Here is a 22,897-nt window from a genome sequence, read left to right on the forward strand (position 1 = left end):
TTTGATCTTTACAAACAATTTGCAAAAACCCAATTCATTTTGGACTTAATATTGCCAAAACTGAAACTCCTAGTCTACTCATCTTAACGAAGAAATAGTACGTGAACTGTTCTTGAATACAATGAATTACATAGAATTCCTAGCACTTAATGATCCTTAATGATCAAATACAATACTTTGTAAAGTGTCGTATGAGTATTTTTAGCTTGATCATGAAAGCTAGAAACTTGGTTGTAATGTCATAACTGATAAACTTGTGATTGGCTAAATGCTTCTCAACTGAACTGCATCTCTATTTATAGTTTTTGAAATACAATAGTCACAAACTTCAAAAGAGATGCGTTCCAAACAATGCAGCCGTAGCTGCGTCTTTTGTCTATGTCATCATTCCTGACATTAGTACAAATGTTGATTCTGGCTGTGTCAGCAAATTACGGAAAAAATCATCCAAAAATCAGTTTAGTCCTCTGATGTAACCTGATGTCCTTGAAACTTAATGATGAAAACTGATAAGAGATACTTCAGTTTTTGTCCGAGTCAATTATGCTTGACTAGTCCAGTTTATGTAAATCAGTGTAGCTTATGGACATAGTCAGTTCTGTTTGGTTTGGAGTTCAGTTTAACTCAAATCAATTTAGCTTAATCACTTTTAACACCAAAACATAAATGTTTTGTTCCAACGATTTCTCAATTTTTGGTGTTTGACAAAATTAAGCAATACGTCCAATTTAGGCAAAATAAATTCCGATAAACTAATTTTCTGAAAATTGATAAACGAAATAAAATGTTCCAAAAATTTCTGATAATTATGTTAAACATAATCAACTATCTATTTTTTCGTGTCTTCACTCTTCTTGTCATATTTCTTTGCAGTAGATTAGGCTTTAGACTTTTCAAACCTTTTTCCTCATTTTTGTCAACACCGGGAACAACTACATATATTTTCATAATGTGCACAACTGAAGTCATCTGGCTCACATAGTGTCTAACTTGGCTGAAATTTGAGTGTGAACTGAATCAATCTTGGAATTCAAATTTTCGCGAACTTGATCCATCTTTTGAGTGAGAGCGTCATGAGAACTTGATAGTTGTGGTGTTGAAGCGCAATTATTTCTCATGGAGTCTATTTGGATAAACAGAGAGTGAACATATTTGGATAGATTCTTGAGATCCTTGACCAATTTGTATTTAAATTTTCAATATCAGTATCGGTCAATTTCTAACCTATTTTGACTTGTGACAAAAGGGTGTTTATACAAGTCATATCCGAGAGGATGTTGTCCATTAGAAGATCATCTCCTATCTACAATTCTGGTGATTCAGCAGTGATATGCGCTTTGGGATTGGGAAAGATTATCAAATGGCTGTTTGGTCTAGCAATATCAACTAGCTCAACTGCTTTAACAACTTCAGTTTCAGTTTCCTGAATTACCATTTTGTTCGCTGCTGCAACTGACTCTTAAACTATTTGAGGGTTCAGAGCCAATTGGTTCGTCACAGATGCAAACATAAATATTGTTCCAGGAACTTCAACTGAAGGAATTTGAACTTCTGCTGACTTTACCACTTCAGTTACATTTGCAATATGTTCCTTAGTTTCCATTTTAATGAAACAATCATCTCAATCTCTTCATCATGGACCTCTTCTATGGTCTGATCAACTGTTTTCAAGATTTTATCAATGTTAACCAGAGATATCTCCTTAAATGATTCAGTTAACTTCTGTACTTATGATTTTTGAGTTATTGAAGGTTCAATTTGGTCCAAAATTTGCTCATCTGAACTTGTTGAGGCTCCATCTTTGCTTGATTCTTGTTCAGTTTGATCAATAACTTCCTTCAACACTTGATATAAAGAGTCCTTCTCATGTTGTTCTTCTTCAGGCTTTTCCTCTTGTGCAAATTTTTCTTTGGTGAAGTTCTTGGGGGATTTCTTGCTCTTGTGATCTACTGAAATGTATAATTGTTGATACATTGCCTAGAAATTCACCTTGCTTTGAAGAAAACTTAAATCTATATCCAATTGAGTGAAAGTTGCTCTATCATCATGAGCATTTGGGCATGTAGGATCATAGTTTTAATTTAGTTCTTCACTGATCAGTGTCAGATTTATAATTCTCAAAAGATCGAAGAAGCATTCCTTGCCCTCCATAGCGTAAGCCACTTTTACTGCTTTAATAGCCTTCAAGACAATCTTTTCAAGAGCAATGAATTTCTTTAATGTCTCTTTATTTTTTAGTTTTCTTGCAAAAATGACAGTTTGAAACTGATATCATTCATCGTAAAATTCAGTTTTGGTATCTCATATTCATTTACCTCGTCCATCAAGAGGCCTGTTTTAGTTTGTACAACTGACAAAGGTATGAACTTCTCAGCTTCCCCCATCTTCTCTTTGCCTTTACCCTCTATCGCTTTTGAAGTATATTTTGAGACCAATCCATATCTTGTATTCAATGGAATCTCTGATAACTACACTTTTTTGGTCAGGAAACTGGCAAAATTTGAAACGTTCACTACTCGTTTTGCTTAAAAAGTACTAGAATTTTTTTTCATATCCTACTAGATTCGGTCGATACATATGTTGGAACATTACATGTATGCAATTTTGATTTTGATGTTAACAAAATTTTTTGTTGTGTTTCTAACATATTTACTCAAGTTTGAAGTTATTAAAACAAGAAGCAAGCTGAAACTAAATTCTGCACAAACTGAATTTCTGGCAAACTTCGGTATTTTGATGATATCTCTCAACTGTATGATTCAAATGACAATCCGCCAACTTGGCTGATCCGAAAACTTAATTTCAAACAAGTTGTATCTCACGTCAGTTGGGCGAAATCGGATGTTATTAAGGTCTAATTGATCGCTGAATTACCAAACTGATTGCACGAAAACAACAATCAGTTGAGTATGAGCAGTTGTTGTATTTTGTTCATATCTCTCAGCTCGGTTATTAGAATGAAGCGATTTAGTATGCGTTGGAAAGATAAGACGATGATATACAAATCATCTTCAGAAGTCAAAGTCTGAATCGAAGCTTAAGATGCTGATAAATGATGATGAAATTACTAGTTTTGCACAAACTGAAATCAGCTAGGATGATTTCAGCACACCAGCTGCTGTCCAACTGAACTGAACCAGCTGCTGACCAACTGAAACTGAACCAGACCAACTGAACCAGCTGAACTGAACCAAACCAGCAACTGACCAACTGAACCGAACTGAACCGAACCAGCTGCTGATCAGTTGAACTGAACGACCAGTTGAGTTGACCAGAGTTGACCAGTCGGGAAAATGTCCAGCAAGGAGAATTTTATCGTTGCAATTTCAGTACAGAAACTTTCCAAACGGTCATATTCTTGTATCTAACGTATATATCATTGTTGAGACCTATAAATACATCTAGAAGATCAAACAAGAGCTTTTAAAGAGGATTCGAAGCATAGGCATTTAGCATGAAGAAATCAGCTAGTTGAGAGCACAAGCCCTTGTGTGATGATACATTTGATATGTACACTGTAAAGGATAAATTTCACACATACAATCACTCACACATATACAAGAGAGTTGAACTTCAAATATTAGTTGAGTGAGTCTTTACACAAAGACGTAAAACATTGTGTTTGTAGTCTTTGCATATGAAACGTTAAACAATATGCTGATTGTGAGGTGCTGTCTACAATCTTGAGTGTTAGAAGTTCTAATTGGGTGACGTAGGAGCATTCGAAGTCTCCGAACATCCATAAACAAATTTGTGTCTATTTTTTACTCATTCAACTTGCATATATTTGAAATGATTTACAAAATATTTAATCGGTTTCTAAGAATGATTATTTCGAGTACTTTCCGCTTGTTTTTAAATCAAACTCGATTTAATTCATCGGTGTTCAATATTTCAAGAACCGAGCTGTTGTAGCTCAACGATGATCCCCCTAATCGATCATGTCAATTGGTATCAGAGCTTGAAAGAACATTGAAACTGATTTTGATGTTTAAAATTCGAAAATTTCAGATTTTTTTAACATATATATGCAAAACTGAATTTTCGTGCAGCTTGCAGTGACCGTAAGGAAATTGACATATCTCTTTGCTCTAGTGTCCAAACGACAAACCGTTTTTTGCGTTACAAACTAGAATCGTAGAGGATTACAGCAGTATAAAATTTACAGCCTACTTATGCTCGATAAAAAGCAGTTTATTTGTTGAAGGCAGAGCATATGTGCTAAGCAGAAAATGAGCAATTGAGGAAATTGGTTAGTTATCCCTATTCTTTTATAATTTTCAAAATTTCAAAAATATACGGGGATAACTCATTATAATTTTAATGGAGAGATTATTTTTAAATATTGAGGGGGAGAAAATTTTGTGCTAAAATGTTTTGAAAATATTATTTTTTGATTCACACAAAAGGGGGAGAAATATGTTAGTTGAATCGATTGTTTATCCAAGTTTTGTGATCATCAAAAAAGGGGAGATTGAATGAACATTTTATGTTCGCAATCTTGATTTTGATGTTAACAAAACTTGTTGTTGTGTTTCTAACATATTTACTCAAGTGTGAAGTTATTAAAACAAGAAACAAGTTGAAACTAAATTCTGCATAAACTGAATTTCTGGCTAGCTTCGATATTTTGTTGATATTTCCCAACTGGATGATTCAAATGACAATCCGCTAATTTGACTGCTCAGTAAACTTAATTTCGAATAAGTTGTATATCTTGTCAGTTGGGCAAAATCGGATGTTATCAAGGTCTAACTGATCGCTGAATTACCGAACTGATTGCACGAAACAACAATCAGTTAGATATGAGCAGTTGCGGTATTTTGATCATATATCTCAGCTCGGTTATTAGAATGAAGCGATTCAGTATGCGTTGGAAAGATAAGACGATGATCTACAAATCATCTTCAGTAGTCAAAGTTTGAATCAAAGCTTAAGATGCCGATAAATGACGATGAAACTAGTAATTCTGCACAAACTAAAATCAGCTAGGATGATTTCAGCACATCAGCTGAACTTAACTGAACCAGCTGCTGATCAACTGAAATTGAACTAGTTGAATTGAACCAGACCAACTGAACCAGCTCAACTGAATCGAACCAGCAGCTGACCAACTGAACTGAACTGAACTGAACCAGCTGCTGACCAGTTGAACTGAACGACCAGTTGAGTTGAACAGTCGGGAAAATGCCCAGCAAGACGAATTTGACCGTTGCAATTTCAGAAACAGTACAGAAACTTTCCAAACGATCATATTCTTGTATCTAACGTATATATCATTGATGGGGGGGCCTACAAGTACAACATCTAGAAGATCAAACAAGAGCTTTTGAAGAGGATTCAAAACATGAGCAGTTAGCATGAAGAAATCAGCTAGTTGAGAGCACAAACCCTTGTGTGATGATACATTTGAGATGTACACTGTAAAGGATAAATTTCACACACACAATCACTCACACATATACAAGAGAGTTGAACTTCAAATATTAGTTGAGTGAGTCTTTACACAAAGACGAAAAACTGTGTTTGTAGTCTTTGCATATGAGACATTAAACAATATGCTGACTGTGAGGTGCTGCCTACATTTTTGAGTGCTAGGAGTTCTAGATGGGTGCTGCCCTTTCGGAGTGGGTTTGTACAAAGAGTTGTATAAATTAAAGTCTTCTAGTGAATCCCTGCCAAGGGGAAGAAGGGGTGACGTAGGAGCATTTGAAGTTTTTCGAACATCCATAAACAAATTCGTGTCTATTTTTTACTCATTCAACTTGCATATATTTTAAATGCTTTACAAAATATTTAATCGGTTTCTACGAAGGATTATTTCGAGTATTTTCCGCTTGTTTTTAAACCAAACTCGATTTAATTCATCGGTGTTCAATATTTCAAGAATCGAACTATTGTAGCTCAATGATGATCCCGCTAATCGATCATGTCAACATATATATGCTCAAAATAATTTTAAAATAACTTTACACCATTTGAAAATAAAACATCCAACCATATTTGAAAATTCAAAGGAAATAGTTCAAAACATAAAATCGTCAAACGAAGCCAATCCTAACTTAACAATATTTGAAAATAAAGCTAAATCTAACAACCTCTCAAAAATCACTCAAAAGCATAATAACAGTCGTAAAAATCTTTAACATAAACTTTAAATCATAAATGCGAAAAAACTAGTGCTGGTCCTCGGGTTATGTGCACCTTTAGTCCAGTAAGATCAACCATCAAGACCTCCCTCTACATTAATATTATGCTCACCTGCATCCATCACACCTAGTGAATCTAATGACTCGGCAAACAATAATTTTGATAGCAAGTAATACGTATACAATCACATGCAACAGTGAAAATATTTTTATTTAAAATAACATTTCATAACATGCATAGACTTAAACATTTTTCATATAATCATAAACATGTTCATTTTCATCATATACATATACATTTTTCTTTCGTTGAATTCAGATCGTTAATTGTGATTTTCGTGTTAGCTGAAGGTCGATGGATCTATCTACGTATTACCACAGTACTGGGAGGTGGAGACATCAGCGACACTCTCACCCGTCAACCGAGGCTTGGTGAAGGATCGTTTGCCGAGCACCTTGTGGTGCTTCAAACAAAATATTCTCCAAGAGCTGCAATAATCATTCGTTAATTAATTGAATTAGATGAATTAGATCGAGTTTGGAGTTAAAACCAAGCGGAAAACACTCGAAATAATCATTCGTTAATTAATTGAACATAAGGGGGATCAGTTCTCGCATATATCAGTTCAGTTATGGTGAGAACTGAACTGATAGATACTCGAACTGATCAAGTTAGTTAAAAACAAGGGGTTAACAGTTAAGTACACAAGATATGTTTATGGATGTTCGGAGACTTCAACTGCTCCTACGTCACCCCTTCTAACACCTCGGGTAGGATTCACTAGAAGACTTTGATCTATACAACACTTTGTACAAACACACCCCGCTAGGACTTACACTACTGCCTAAACTGAACTCCTAGACTAGATTGAAGGCAACACCTTCCAGTCAACACTTCTTTAATGTCTATGTGAGAAAGACTACATACAAAAGTTTAACGTCTTTGTGCAATACTGTATTTGAGTGGTGGTGTGTGTGTATGTGAGAACTGATCTCTGTGAACTACCAGAAAATGTTCTCACACACTGAGGGAAATATGCTTCTAATCTAAGCTGATAACACTTTGAAGTGTTCCCTCGACTGGGCTGAATGCTTCTCTCTTAAGCTGATATGTCTTTGAAGCGTGCCCTTCTCTTTTCTCTCTTGTGTTGTATGTATTGTTGTATTGTTGTGTCTTCACTGATCTTCACCTTCTATTTATAGGCGCGAAGTTTGATCGTACAGTGAGACTCAATTGTTGTATCCGTTGCATTTTGAATCTGTTCCTCGAAATTTGTCTTGTTCTTTCTGGAACACTTTTGTCTTTAAACTCTGATGCAACGTCCATTATTGTCCATTGACTGGACAAAAGTTATTGTACCTTTGCGCATAGCTGTATTCCACTTAGGTCAGCTTGTCTTGATCTGCAACTGATTGTTCCAAACTGATGTTCTGAACTGGTCAGTTGAACTGGTTTTCAGTTGAGCTCGTGAAATCAGTTGACTCGTCAGTTGAACTGATTTCACTCTTGTTCAGTTGAACTGATCTCAGTTGGGCTCTTCATCAGTTGAACACTCATTCGGCTGGCCAGGCTTCTGAGGTTCTCCTGCTGAACCACCTATCAACTGAACAATCAGTTGAACTCATTTACGACACATCAGTTGAACTGGTCTAGTTTGGTTAATCAGTTGATGCTTTCAGTTGACGTCTTTGACAACTTCAGTTTTTGGCTCGTAACTGATTATTTCAGTTCCAGCTATCTGCGCACTAAGGTAGATTATTAAAAACAAACAAGTTTTGTTAACATCAAAATTAAGATTGCGAACATGAAATGTTCCAACACTTGGCCTTACATATCACCATATTAACATTAAAATTAAGATTGCGAACATGAAATGTTCCAACACTTGGTCTTACATATCATCGTATTATCGTATCATCGTATTAGTCACAATTACTTCACTTCCTTCAACATTTCATATTTTCATTACTTTATAAAAATTAAACATGCATAAATCATTTTTCTTTTAAACCAAACATACAACATATCTTTTAGTATTAATGTTTTATCATAAAATTCCATAAACATTTAAAATAATCATATTAACATATTTTACAGCATTCAGGGCACTGCCACGACGTTTTACTATTTTTCAGGTGTAAAATGATCGTTTTACCTTTAGACGTAAAATTTCACAATTTTGACTTTTTCTTATTTTCGTTGACTCTAGATCATCCCAAATAATTATTTAAGCTTAATTAAATTTTTTGATATTTTTATTTAGCTTAGATTCATGGCTTTTTTATTTATTTTGTAATTAACAATTCGTAATGCGTTTTAATCCCGAATAAATTCAAACTTTCATATAAAATTCTCAAATTTAAAACATAGACTTTTTATATTTAATTTACCCTCGTGAACCATGATTTGGCCCCCGTTGAACCACGGTTCAACCCTTAACCAAATAATCCCTAAAACCGAGCCTTCTAAGAACACCCTCGAGCCAACTCATGGTTTCATCGAGCCAGGCCCGAGCCACCTTGAGCCAAACCCTGACCAAACTTCCCCTGGACCCTCTTGGACTCCTAGGACCTAGCCCTGACCCGCGCCGAAGCCCCCTATACCAGACAATTGCTGCGGCCAAGAATCCTACAAGCCTAGGACTCTTTGAAACCCAGCTAGGACCCTTACCTCCGGGCCAACACCGATCCCAGTCCCTCGTGAACCCTCTCAGGACCCTACAGACCTAGCCTGGACCCTTGACCCCAGCCGCGAGCTCTCTTACACGCTGCTGCTCTCGGGTGGCTTTGGGAAGTGTCCTAGTTCACTTGGACTCTTCCCTAGCCAAGTAGCCTGAGCCCTAGTGTGGCTAGGACTCCTTTCCAGACCCAACCACGTCCCAACCCAGCCTTGGTCAAGCCCTGGCCGAGCCATGCACTGTGGTTCCCCTTAACCGAGCCTTGACATTAAAACGTGCAATATTGGTTCCAGGTGGTTCTAGTTCATGTGCAACCTATGAACTTGTTTAAAAATGTTCCCTATTAGTCCTTAATCATGGCAATCTCTTCACACAATTAAATATCAAGTATTTGGAACAAAACTCATACCTTAAACCCATGGTTATACCTAAAAACGAAAATAATGAGAAGGGATTCACGTTTTTCATTTAAATGATAATTAAATTCATAATAGGGTGTGATATATGAGAAAGAAAGAATTACGGCGTGCCTTTGCATATATTACGCACGAAAATACATTGACAATAAGAACTACGACGTAGACTCCTAGGACTGAAAGCCTTGTGAAAAACCGAAGCCTTCCCCTTCAAAGTATCGTGTGTGCCGTGTATTCGCTGGTGGGAGAGAGTCCTTGTGTGTAGGAGGGGAGGGGCGTATGTTTTAATAATAATGGGAAGGGTTTGTGCATTAAAATTTTTGATAATTATTAAGTGTATAAGCCTAGGCCCATTAGTAAGGTACACTAGGCCTATTAGTGCTTATTTAAAATATTTTGTTTAGAAAAGTTCGTGAAATTAATAGCCGAGCTGTCAAAAAGTTCATATTTTCGATGAAAATCGAATACCGTTAGATCGATCGTTCTACCAAACAAAGACAATTATTGTATAAAACGATCTTCCTTCAATAATTGCACTTCTTGCAATTAATGTGAATCGAACCGTGACCTTTGCTCTGCTATCAATTGTAAGACTGAGTGTTTGTCGCTTTACCAAAAGTTATAGCTGGTGGTAATGGTGTAACTAAAATATTTTAAACCGCACAACAACTCAAGCACCATGGTTCGATCGTTATATCAAGCAAAGACAATTATTGCACCCAACAGTTTTATCTTCAATTAAACCCACATGACTAGAATTAACAATGTATCAATAGATAAAAGTATTTTTTTAATTGGTCTAACATCTATCTAATTTTACCTTTGCCTCTTAAATCCAAATGTATACAAAGTCTGAATCCTTATACGATGTATACATATTTGCGACATTTGAATATCCAAAAATATTTACTAGACCATGTTGAATCACTGTACAATAATTCTGTAAAAAAAAAAAAAAACATTAAACTAATTTCCACCACACAACTTGTACATACCATCCAAAAATATTTACCATAGCATCTTCAATCACTGTACATTAATTATGTAAAAAAAATTAACATTAAACTTATTTTCACCACACAACATATGGTTCAAAGAAGATGGGGAAAAAAAGAATCAATGTCTAGATTCCAGTCCTGTTTATTTCTGTCTATTTTTTTTGATATAATAGGTTTTTTCTAACTTCTAACGAAAGGACTTTTTCTTCTATCTTTTAATAAAGACGCGTTTTGGACTTTTTCTTCCTTAGAATAGAAAAAATTCATTAAATTAATCGAATTAACTTCTCATTGATGTATTATTTCACCAAGATTCGATCCAAACCACGATGATATTTTCTTGTTCATGAATAGGCAGAAATCCAAAAAAATAGATTACTACAAGAAAATATGAATTCAACAACACTCAAAAGACAATGATTTTTATTAAAAATGTTGTGTTTTTTCTTTGTCGTAGCCTAAAAAAACCCGCTCATAGACAACCGTTGTCTTTGATGTGTCTACGACAACGGTTTTTAAAAATTGTTTTCTATGAGTGGATTTTTTTGAGCTACAACAACAGTTTTTGCAAATCGTTGTCTTTGAATTTTTTTTAAATTCAAAGTTAATATTAAATTTTGAAGGTCATATACACACACGTACATGTTACACACCCATAAATAAAAGAGTAAAGAAAAGAAAGAAAACCCAACCCAATCCCGGTTAATGAGATCCTACCTATGTGAGCACTACCCTCACTTCATTTCAACAGGTAAAATCTTGCCACACATACAATTTCAAAAAAAAAATAGGTTTTATATATGCATGGGCAAATCTTGGCCATAGCAATGGCTGCATGGGATGAAATAAACCCCAATCCCTACCCTGTACGTTGTCCTCTTCCCCTCCAAATCTCAAGCTGACGCCGCCGCTTCTCACCGCCAAGGAAGACCGCCGACCACCGTGCGATCTAGCCATCAACTTCACGACCTTGGTTAAGCTCTGAATCGAAGTTTCCAGCTGAGTTTTCAGCTGCTTGAAGCTGCCGTTCGGGGATGTTTGTTGCTCAATTTCTTGATCGATTTAGGTGAGTTTTGGTTTTATTTTCTCCTAGTTATCGTGGTTGGTTTGTTAAATGATCAAGGTTTTGTTGTATTAGTGCTTCAATTTTGTGCAACAAATCGAGATTATTTTGCTCCTAATTATGGATTTTTACTGCGAGTAATTATCGATTGTATAATTAGATTTTATTCGTGGACTAATAGAGGGTGCTTTTGGTTTCTTCTGTCTCTACAGCTTTTTGCTCCAGGCTCTTCGATGGTTCCTCCTCCTCCAGGTAAAATAGCTATTACATTGCCTATTTCTCACTCTATTATTATTAAACAACATAAAAAAATCAAATGTGATCACAGGCGCCTATGCTCTTAATTTAAGATTGAATAAATCGTGTGGAAACAAATAAGAATCTTCGTTTTCAACGAGTTGACCATGACTTGTCAAATTAGTAGCATAACGTGGGTCTTGTTGTTCCCACCTTATAGATTGAAACAATAATTTACCTTCTGAAACCTTCTCAAAATTCCACAAATTGATATAAATTCACTTGGTAATAGTTTTCAAATTGTAAAGTTGAGGCCTCTTAAGCCAGGTTCTGGTTCATGGATTGACGAAATGATTCGAAATTTGAAAGGATCATTTGGATCATATATGGATCTAGATTCTTTGCTATCACCCTTAATCTAAACACAATGTTAGAAACTTTGTAAATCCTAAATGTTTATCAGTTGAGGTTATATCAGTAGGAGCTCTCGGATAAGACTGAAAATTTAATTTCTCCGAAAAAAATTGTTGTCTTAAATTCTTGCTCTGAATTGCAAGAACTATCTATTGCACCAATATTGACAAAAAGGTAGCTATAAAGTTCACCATCTGTTTGACAAGTGGTTTACAATCTTTCATTGCAACAAATATGTATGATTTGTTTTGTCCAGGTTACCGAAGCCGATGTGAAACTTTTTTTTGAGTCCGTTTGTAAAGAGGTTTGTAGCTTCTCTTATGTTGGCTTGAAATTACTGTTAATGAAATTATCAGTCATGTTGTAGAATGTGTATTGGTTGATACAGTTTTTGCATTTAAGATTGCTTGGAGACTATAGGCATTCGACTCGAATAGCTTTCATAGAGTTTGTAAGTGTAAGAAGCACCAGTTTCTTTCTATTCAACTTGCTTCAGGATGGTGATACACACAAAATAACCGTGTCTTCTTTCTCGTAATACTTTGGCTTCTGATGCTGTACTTTTTATCCATTGCAATTTGGTTAAATAAATTGTCAAATAATGTTTATGCAATGTATCGGTGTGGCTATAGTAGCTCAATGATTTACTTATGTGATCCATTATGGCCATGTGAGAATGGCGGAGTCGAATCAAATTCCCTTGCCACTCCACTGTCTGCTATTGTGTATAGTTTTTGTAAATTCTTTTGTCCCCATTGGTAAAAGCACGATTATAACCTTTGAGTTCTTATGTTCATTATATTTTATTGAACCTACCTTACTTGAGTAAAATTTGCATGTCTTACTTGAGTAAAAGCACTGATCAACGAGTATTGTTCATCGCGTGAACTTGAGATTCTATTGTAGGTAAGGAAGTTCTGTGTTTCACGACACCCTCTCCTTTTGGTCATTAACTAGTAATCAGGTGCACGCCATCACAGTTAAATTGATTTTAATGGTGGTAGGATTTTGGAACTGCTTTTACTGATATTCTTGATTTTGTTAAAGTTATTTTTGGTTCTCTCTCCGTTGTAGCTTTGATGCATGGTCATTCTGGTGTTTTTTTTTTGTTGTTCAGCTCAGCTAAATATTCGAAAAAAATATAACTATGTTTTTTGTTTTGCAAAGCAGGATAGGTGGGGAATGATATACATGCACCTAACACGTTCGGTCGACGAAGAAAAAAAGGTTGGAAAAATATGCACGTCTAGTTATAAGTAGAGTTTTTGGTGATATAGACTTATTTTGGATCAAAATATTGTGGATTATGGTACGTGTATGTTGCTTTTTAGTTTATATTAGTTGTAGTTTCATGAATTTTGAATTGGTGTATATATATATATATATATATATATTAGAGTTTTCTTCGTAAATCTCTTCTCACCAAAGGTGCTAATAACGTTGATGAGAAAAAAAAATGCATTGAGTATTGAAATATAAGGGAAAAAAGTCTTTATCAAGTTAAAAATAAAAATAAAATCTGGAAAAAATGGATGGCACGTGAGCTACTTTATATAAACAAATGGTGCATTTAGCCTATAAAATTTACATAGAGAGTTTTATGTTTTTTTGAATGTTTCACAGAGGGTCAAAATGCTATTATATCATTATTCATAAATAATTAATAATTATAATTACTTTTAATGATGTGGTTCAGAGGGTGCAGCTTTTTATTCAAAATGCATCCTTTGTGAAATTTCAAAAATAGATGATTACCCCATGTGAAAAATAAATAGGAGTTCAACTCTATCTGTTTTTATATTTACGCACTTTTAATAATTATGATGATATGTAATTTACATTTTATGTACTTGAATGTACAAAAATTGTCAAAAAACCATATAAAAAATATTTTACTATTAAAATATAATAGTTTTAGCAACATTACTATAAAACGATCAAATAAATAAAATCAAAAATCCACAACATGACTAAAAAAATACAGAAAAACCAAAAATATGTTTTATATTTATTTGTATTGATTTTTAATCATATGCAGAACACATGATGAAAATTTTTCTAAATTCAACAAAAGAGGTTATAATCATATCAATATTTATATATGGGGTCTATGAGCTTTTTTTCCCCCATAAAACATAGGGGGTTAACGTTATTTATTTTTCACATGGAATAATTAGTTTTTTTTGAGATTTCACAGGCGTTGAAAAAAATACCTCAAATTATCATCATACTATTAGAGTAGATGTCTTGTAAGCCAATGGTTGGCTAGAGAATTTATTGACTTAAGTGGAAAAAAAAATCTTTATTTTAATATAATTTAACTTTTTATGGTTTTATTTTACTTTATCTGTATACCCATGCAATCAGCATAGATAAAATACTTGATTATACATTAATACAAATGAATCGTAACTTGATCTTGAAACTCATTTGTAAACACTGTATATTCAAAATTTGTTCTTAGTCGATTTAGTCGTCTAAAATAAGGATAAAGGCCGCTTGGGCTTGAGACTAGCATATGTGATGTTGTGTAACGTGTTTCATGGTAAGGGCATAGAGATGTTCAATCATACAGATGAGTAATCATACGATGATTTTATTGAAAAACCCTTCCTTGGACTTTTAAAGTGGTTATTATTCATCGAGAGAAAAATTCTGTAACGTACCGTACTTTGAACAACTTTAAAATTTGCGGAAAAATAAAATTTTCTTAAATACAAAATAAACTTTCAAATTTCGATCATCAATAAATTGTTCATCCAAAATATTTGCAATGAAAGAGATCACAAATAAAGTTTGCCTAAGAAAAACACTTGTTTAAACATCGTAAACCATAACGTGAAATCAGAGTATTAAAATCGTCATGCATAAAATCTTAAAACATGGGCGTCCTCAAGTTTAGCCTCCTTTGCAGTCCAAGCCGGCTCATTGGTCCCCACCCCTCGTCTCCTCAAAGTCATCTCACCTGCATCGATCAAGTCTAGTGAGTCTAAAGACTCAACATGTATAAACTGGAGATAGCAAGTACTACATAATAAAACCAGATGCATATTTAAAGTAGGGCTTACATACTTGAAACTTGAACGTAATAGCATAAACATACTTGAAATTTGAACGTAGTAGCATAAACATAGACGTGCCATCATCATAAAACTTTTCTTAAACATACTTTCATCATACATACTTGATCATATATAACATCATTTTGGGTAGAGATATGTTTCAAAGCAAGTGACACACATATAAATGTGCCTGATCAGACTAAATCACAGTACTGGGCTGGTAGAGAAAGTCAACTACCACATACATGAGATCCCCAGTCATGCTTTACCGGGTGGATTGGTCTCTGGTCATACTGTACCACTTTTCAATCCTGATCTAAACCCGTTCATGATTTACCGTTGTGGAGAGATCCTCGGCCACGTTCACAGACTTCCAAACCCGTTCATAATTCGGTCACAAGACATTTAACATATCTCAAAAACATAAAAATATTTTCTTTTGAATGTCGAACATACTTACTTGGCTTTTAGGGATTCGTTGGATCTCGCATGGGGCCACTGCTGCACATACTAACATGAGTTCAAATACCTATCTTGCATAACTTAGACGTATAATTATGCTCACACCCAAAAATGACAAATTTCCTTATGACATTCTAAATCTCTCAGGACTCGACCTCGTTTAATCATCGTACTAAATCATGACATCAAACCCCAAAACAATCCCTACAATTTGATTTAATTTTTATTTTATTTTATTAAGAGTACATGGACCCCGTGTAATGGTCCGGGTACGGGTCTGGGTAGATGCTGGAATTTCTCATTTCGAAGGAAACAAGGGCACGGACCCCATGTAAGGGTCCGGCTTCGGGTCCGTGTACCTACTGGAATTGTGAACCAACAGAATTCCCTACACTTATGACTTAATCCTACTCACTCGATCATACGGACTGTGATCCAACACCTCAAGACTCATCCTTGGATGCTATGACATTGATTCAAACTCAAATAAACGCCCCAAAAAAACTATGCATCACAAAAAACGTAACACAACCAGTGAACACGATAATTTAACACTTTTTCCTACGACTTCTAATTCACCCAAGGACCATCGACCCGAAACGAAGTATCAAAACTCATCCCAACATCATACTCACAATACTTAAACGCAGCAGCGATCACCCGTTGATCCCCAACAAAGCCTGCAAAAATGAAACTTCAAGAACACATCAAGAACACATTTTTAGAAAATCGCAGTTTGAGCAGTCCCACAAAAACCATCATAACTCGCTCATTTATTATCCAAATATTTCGATTTTGCTGTCAAATCGAAGGTATCAAAAATTTCTACGATTTAAATGTTGAAAGTTTTTCCAGAAAATCGACCGAAAAATCGCAGTATTTAAAATAACAGCAAATTTCGAGTTTTGAGATCCAAAAATCATTTCAAAAGCGATCCAACCATTTTTGCTCAAATTTTTGCATAACATACACTTGTTTTTCATACAATAAACATCAAAATTATTACTATGACAATATAGATGCAAAAACGGAAGAATATACACGTCTTTTGATATTTAAAACTCATGATATGGCGATACCGAAGTGGAAACGGTGTTAGGGTTGATCCGGGCGATTTGTGGCTCGATTTCTTGAAGAAAACTCAACAAGAATTGCTGAAATTCTTGAAGAGGGAGGGACGGCTGCTGCTCTAGTTCTAAGAACCCTACTTTTGCTCTCAAAGAATTGAAAGAAAATGGAATGAAAGGTGTGTGTAATTAACGTGAATGTGTGTGTGAAATGGGTGTGTGCGTGGGTTTAGTGTAAAAAAGTAACGTGTGTGTGTGAGTTAGTGTGGGGAATAATTATGGGCTAATAAATGGGTTAATTATGTAATTAGTGATAAAATAATATTAATCTACTTATTTAACTCCAAACAAAGTTTTAAAAATCATTTTCAAAACCTAAAATTCCCTATTACTAAACTTTGAATTTTTAAAAGCTTTATATCTCAAAATTACCTAATTAATTAAATTAAGCTTTTAAAATACTAAAAAGTTAAATAAATCTTTTAAAATGTCCGAACCCTATTTTAAAATAAAATACCACATTTTAAAATTGCCAAAATTGTCGTCGGTCTCTTTTCCTCGATCCCGCATCGAATAATCGGCTGAAACATGAAACTCAAAAAAATATTTTAACGTGCATCTCATAAACATAAATAGTTTAAAATAATGAAATTTCATAAATCATGCACCGCTAAACTCAATTTAAAATTAAATAAATGATTTAACAATTTAAATAAATGCATGAGTTTTACGTGTACTGAATTTGGGCTCTACAGTTCCTCCCCCACTTATAAAAATTTCTTCCTCGAAATTAAGTCTTACCAAACAGTTCCAGGTTGCGATTCCTCATATCTGCCTCGGTCTCCCAAGTGGCCTTCTCTACTGATTGATTTAGCCACCGGAATTTGACCAGCTTGGTCACCCTGTTCCGAAGTCTACGCTCCTGTCTGTCTAGGAGTTGGACAGGACTTTACTCTTACGATAGATCTGGAGCAAGCTGCAACGGCTCATAGCTCAAAACATGCGAAGGATTCGCTAGGTACTTCCTCAGCATCGAGACGTGGAACACATTGTGTACATCGACCAGATTCAGCGGTAGGGCTACACGATAAGCTAGTGTCCCAACTCTGTCAAGAATTTCGAATGCTCCAATAAATCTCGGACTAAGCTTGCCTTTCTTCCCAAATCTCATAACACCCTTCATAGATGCTATCTTTACAAAAACGTGATCACCTACGGCAAACTCAATATCTCTTCTTCTCTTGTCAGCATAACTCTTTTGACGACTATGGGCGGTCTACATTCTATCTCGGATATTTACCACCACATCTGCAGTCTGGTGAACAATCTCTGGACCAAGTTTGGATCTCTCACCGACTTCATCCCAATGAATCGGCGATCTGCACTTCCTTCCATACAATGCCTCGTAGGGAGCCATTCCTATAGATGATTGAAAGCTGTTGTTGTATCTAAACTCCACAAGAGGTAACTTTGATTCCCAATTCCCATGGAAATTAATCACAAGAGTCTCAAAAAATCCTCCAAAATCTGAATCACTCGCTCAGACTGGCCATCTGTCTGAGGGTGGAAAGCTATACTAAATAGCAACTTCGTCCCCATGGCTGCGTGAAAACTCTTCCAGAAGGACGATGTAAACGTCGGGTCCCTTTCTGACACTATAGTAACTGGGATCCCGTGCAATCGAACTATCTCCCTGATATATAGCTCTGCATACCGCGTCATGGAGAAAGTCGTCTTCACTGGCAAGAAGTGTGCCGACTTAGTAAGTCGATCCTCTATAACCCAAATATCATTGGATCCTCTGACTGACCTCGGCAAACCAAGAATGAAGTCCATGGTGATATTCTCCGACTTCCACTCGGTTATAGGGAGTGACTTAAGCATTCCTGCTGGTCTCTGATGCTCTGCCTTCACTTGTTCACAAGTGAGGCATTCAGACACAAATCGGCGGATGTCTCGCTTCATGCCTGGCCACCAATACAAAGTCTGCAAATCCTTGTACATCTTGGTACCTCCTGGATGGATGGAATACGGAGATATATGTGCCTCTGTCACAATATCCTCTCTGATCAATTCAACACTAGGCACCCACATCCTTCCTCTGTATCTCACAATGCCATCAGACACAGTGTAGAGTACACTGCCCTTGGCTTCATCCTTCAGTCTCCATTTCAGTAACTGCTCGTCTGAAGACTGATCTCTACGGATCCGATCTAGCAAGGAAGACTGGACCGTTAGATTAGACAGCTTAGGAGCTCTGTCCTTAGGATACACCTCTAAATCAAATCTCTGAATCTCTGACTGAAGAGATCTCTGCACTGACATCTGTGCTACGACTGCAACTTTTCTGCTCAAGGCGTCTTCCACGACATTAGCTTTCCCCGGATGATAGCTAATTTCACAATCTCAGTCTTTCACTAATTCCAACCATCGCCTTTGTCTCATGTTTAACTCTTTCTGCGTGAAGAAATACTTGAGACTCTTGTGATCAGTAAATATTTGGCATTTCTCGCCATACAAAAACTATCTCCATATCTTCAACGCAAAGACAACGGCAGCTAACTCAAGATCATGAGTCGGATAGTTCTTCTCGTGAACATTCAATTGTCTGGAGGCAAAAGATATAACCCGACCATGCTGCATCAAAATTGCGCCTAAACCGAGCTTAGAATCGTCAGTGTATAACACAAAATCGACTTGCCCTGCTGGCATGGCTAACACTGGCGCAGAGATAAGAGCTTGCTTCAAAGTATCAAAGCTCTTCTAGCACTCTTCACTCCATATGAATTTAGCATTCTTCTTAGTCAATGAAGTGAGTGTGAGTGGCACTGCAATTGAAGAAAATCCCTGAATAAATTTTCTGTAGTAGCCTGCTAAGCCTAGGAAACTGCGGATCTCTGATGCATTCTTCGGCTCAACCCATTTCTTAACCGCTGCCACCTTAGTTGGATCCATCTCGATACCAATGCTAGATATTATATGACCCAAAAACACTATCTTCTCCAACTAGAATTCACACTTACTGAATTTTGCAAACAACTTGCGACTCTGCAAGACCTGCAAAACTGTACCAAAATGCTGACTGTACTCCTCATGGCTCTTCAAGTAAATGAGAATGTCGTCAATGAACACTATGATGAACTGATCTAGGTAGGGCTGAATACTCGGTTCATGAGGTCCATAAATATCGCTGGAGCATTCGTCAGTCCAAATGACATCACTAAGAACCCGTAGTGCCCCTATCTGGTTCTGAAGGCTGTCTTATGAACATTTGCATCTTTTACCTTCAGCTGATGATACCCCGATCGAAGATCTATCTTAGAGAACACTGTAGCTCCCTGCAACTGATCAAACAAGTCCTCGATGCTTGGTAGTGGGTATTTATTCTTGATCGTTACCTTGTTCAGTTCTCGGTAATCGATACATAACCTCATGCTCCCATACTTCTTCTTTACGAAGAGTACTGGTGCGCCCCATGATGAGAAACTAGGGCGGATGAATTCTTTATCCAAGAGCTCCTGAATCTGCTGCTTGAGCTCTAACATCTCAGCTGGAGCTAAATGGTACGGTGCCTTCGAGATTGGCATAGTGCCTGGCACAAGGTCAATGGAAAACTCCACCTCTCTCTCTGGTGGAAGGCCTGTGACGTCATCTGGAAAGACGTCAGGAAAATCTCTGACTACTGGTACCTCAGATAACGACGGAGTGGGTACGTCAGGTGCGGAAACAACGCTGGCCAAGAGCTGACAACCCTTATGAATAAGTCTTCGTGCCTGCATGCAAGAGATCATGCGAGGGAAACTCCTCCATCTATCCGGCTTAAAGAGAAACTGCTCCATGCCCAATGGTCTTACCAACACCGACCTTTTTTGGAAATCAATAAGAACCCTGTTCTTCGTTAGTCAGTCCATTCCCAAGATAATATCAAATTTTTGCATCGGCAACACGATTAAATCGGCATACACTAGGTGGCTTTGCAGTTCAAGATCAATGTCTCTGACCACGCTAGTAGCTGATAATTCTTCCCCTGATGGGACTGTCACTGAATAGCTCACGTCGAGTCCAATAGACTTGACGTCCAGATGATTAGAGAACGTTTTCGAAATAAAAGAGTGAGTGTCCCCTGAATCTATCAAGACCTTCGTGGCTACCCTCTTTATGAAAATATTTCCTGAGAGGCGTTATCACAACACACAAACTTATATCCCAAAATTGTAATCTTAACCTCAAGTATAGCAGAAAATTTCTATTCCAAGTCACCAAAATATTAACTAGAACACTAATAATCCCAAATAAAATTTGAAACATCATAGCAAAAGTAACGCGGTGCTGAATTAAATAAGTTACCGATCAATAGGGTTGTGTTTGGGTTCGCCTCCTCTGCCTGCATGGCGAACACTCTAACCTAGGTCGGCTGCCTCCACTGTGGGCAGTCTCTCAACATATGATCAATGTCTCTGCATTTGAAGCATTTGCCCGATCCCCATAAGCACTGTCCCGGATGCTGGCGGTTGCACTTCGGGCACACTGGGTGCTCCCGCGGCTGCTGAGGGGCCTTCTGCTAAGGAATAAGACCATTGCCTTTCGGCGGTCCCTGAAATGGCCTCTTTCCCTGCTGCCCCTTGAAAGGCCTCTTAAACTGGGGTCGCTGCTGTTGCTGCTGCTGAGGTGCCTGATAGGTCCTCTTACCCTGCCTATCGACCTCAATGTCCCTCTGGTCCTGCTCTGCCGTCAAAATTCTCGACACGGCAACTGCATAAGTCGTGGGACCAGAAACTCTCACATCACGGCACAAGATCGGCCGCAAACCATTCATAAAATGCCTCAACTTCTCCCAGGCATCGTTAGCAATTAGGGGCACGAAGTGACACCCCCTCTCGAACTTCCTCACGAAATCAGCTACGCTGCTGTCTCCCTGACGCAATGTCATGAACTCTCTGGTCAGGTGGGAGCGTACTTCTTCAGTGAAGTACTTGGAGTAGAAAACCTCCTTGAATCCATTCCACGTCAGTGTTTGTAAGTTCACTGACACTGATGCGCTTTCCCACCAAAGTCTGGCATCTCTTGTCAGAAAGAATGTGGCACACCTGACCCTGTCTGCATTCTGCTTCTCCATAAACGCAAAGATTAACTCGATGGACTTAATCTATCCTTCCGCTATCATCGGGTTAGTAGTCCCCGAGAACTTCTTTGGATCCATCCTCCTAAAGCTCTAGTAAACTGCCTCTGGTCTGGGCCTCGCCCTTGTATCCATTGAAGCATTGTTCCCCGCAAATTGTGCGAAGAACTGGGTCATCACTTTAAGCATCTGAGCCTGCATGTCTGGGGGAGGACGAGGAGGAGTGAACCTCTCCCCATCCTGAGCTTCTCTGTCCTCTTCACCTACTCCACGTGCAACCAAATGTCTGGGAGGCATACTATTCCAAAATTTCCCCAACACGTAAACCCACTATACATGAACATCATAACAATATCATAAGATGCACGTAATTGAACTTAAAACATGCACTTGCTGAAATAATGACTTGATTCTTACTACATGAAATAATATAAAACCATAAAACTTACAGACTTGAGGTGTGACTTCTGAGCTTCTCGTAATTGGCAGTAGGCATAACCCTTTACAAGAACACCGCTCTGATACCAACTGTAACGTACCGTACTTTGAACAACTTTAAAATTTGCGAAAAAATAAATTTTTTCTTAAATACAAAATAAAATTTCAAATTTCGATCATCAATAAACTGTTCATCCAAAATATTCGCAATGAAAGAGATCACAAATAAAGTTTGCCTAAGAAAAACATTTGTTTAAACATCGTAAACCATAACGTGAAATCAAAGTATTAAAATCGTCATGCATAAAATCTTAAAACATGGGCGGTCCTCGGGTTTAGCCTCCTGCGTAGTCCAAGCTGGCTCATTGGTCCCCACCCCTCGTCTCCTCAAAGTCATCCTCACCTGCATCGATCAAGTCTAGTGAGTCTAAAGACTCAACATGTATAAACTGGAGATAGCAAGTACTACATAATAAAATCACATGCATCTTTAAAGTAGGGCTTACATACTTGAAACTTGAACGTAATAGCGTAAACATACTTGAAACTTGAACGTAGTAGCATAAACGTAGACATGCCATCATCATAAAACTTTTCTTAAACATACTTTCATCATACATACTTGAGCATACATAACATCATTTTGCGTAGAGATATGTTTCAAAGCAAGTGACCCATACATAAATGTGCCTGATCAGACTAAACCACAGTACTGCGCTGGTAGGGAAAGTCAACTACCACATACATGAGATCTCCGGTCATGCTTTACCAGGTGGATTGGTCCCTGGTCATGC

General features: G+C 37.0%; 1 long non-coding RNA gene across 1 annotated transcript; it reads left to right on the forward strand.

Moving 5' to 3' along the window:
* Positions 1-11,073: 11,073 nt before the first annotated feature.
* LOC142505461 (uncharacterized) lies at positions 11,074-13,367 on the forward strand. Its single transcript, XR_012804423.1, has 4 exons — positions 11,074-11,307; positions 11,517-11,556; positions 12,212-12,259; positions 13,126-13,367. It is a non-coding gene; the product is annotated as an uncharacterized LOC142505461 (long non-coding RNA).
* Positions 13,368-22,897: the final 9,530 nt, after the last annotated feature.

This window comes from Primulina tabacum, chromosome 10 (genome assembly GCF_025594145.1).
Source record: "Primulina tabacum isolate GXHZ01 chromosome 10, ASM2559414v2, whole genome shotgun sequence".
NCBI classification, from domain to species: domain Eukaryota; kingdom Viridiplantae; phylum Streptophyta; class Magnoliopsida; order Lamiales; family Gesneriaceae; genus Primulina; species Primulina tabacum.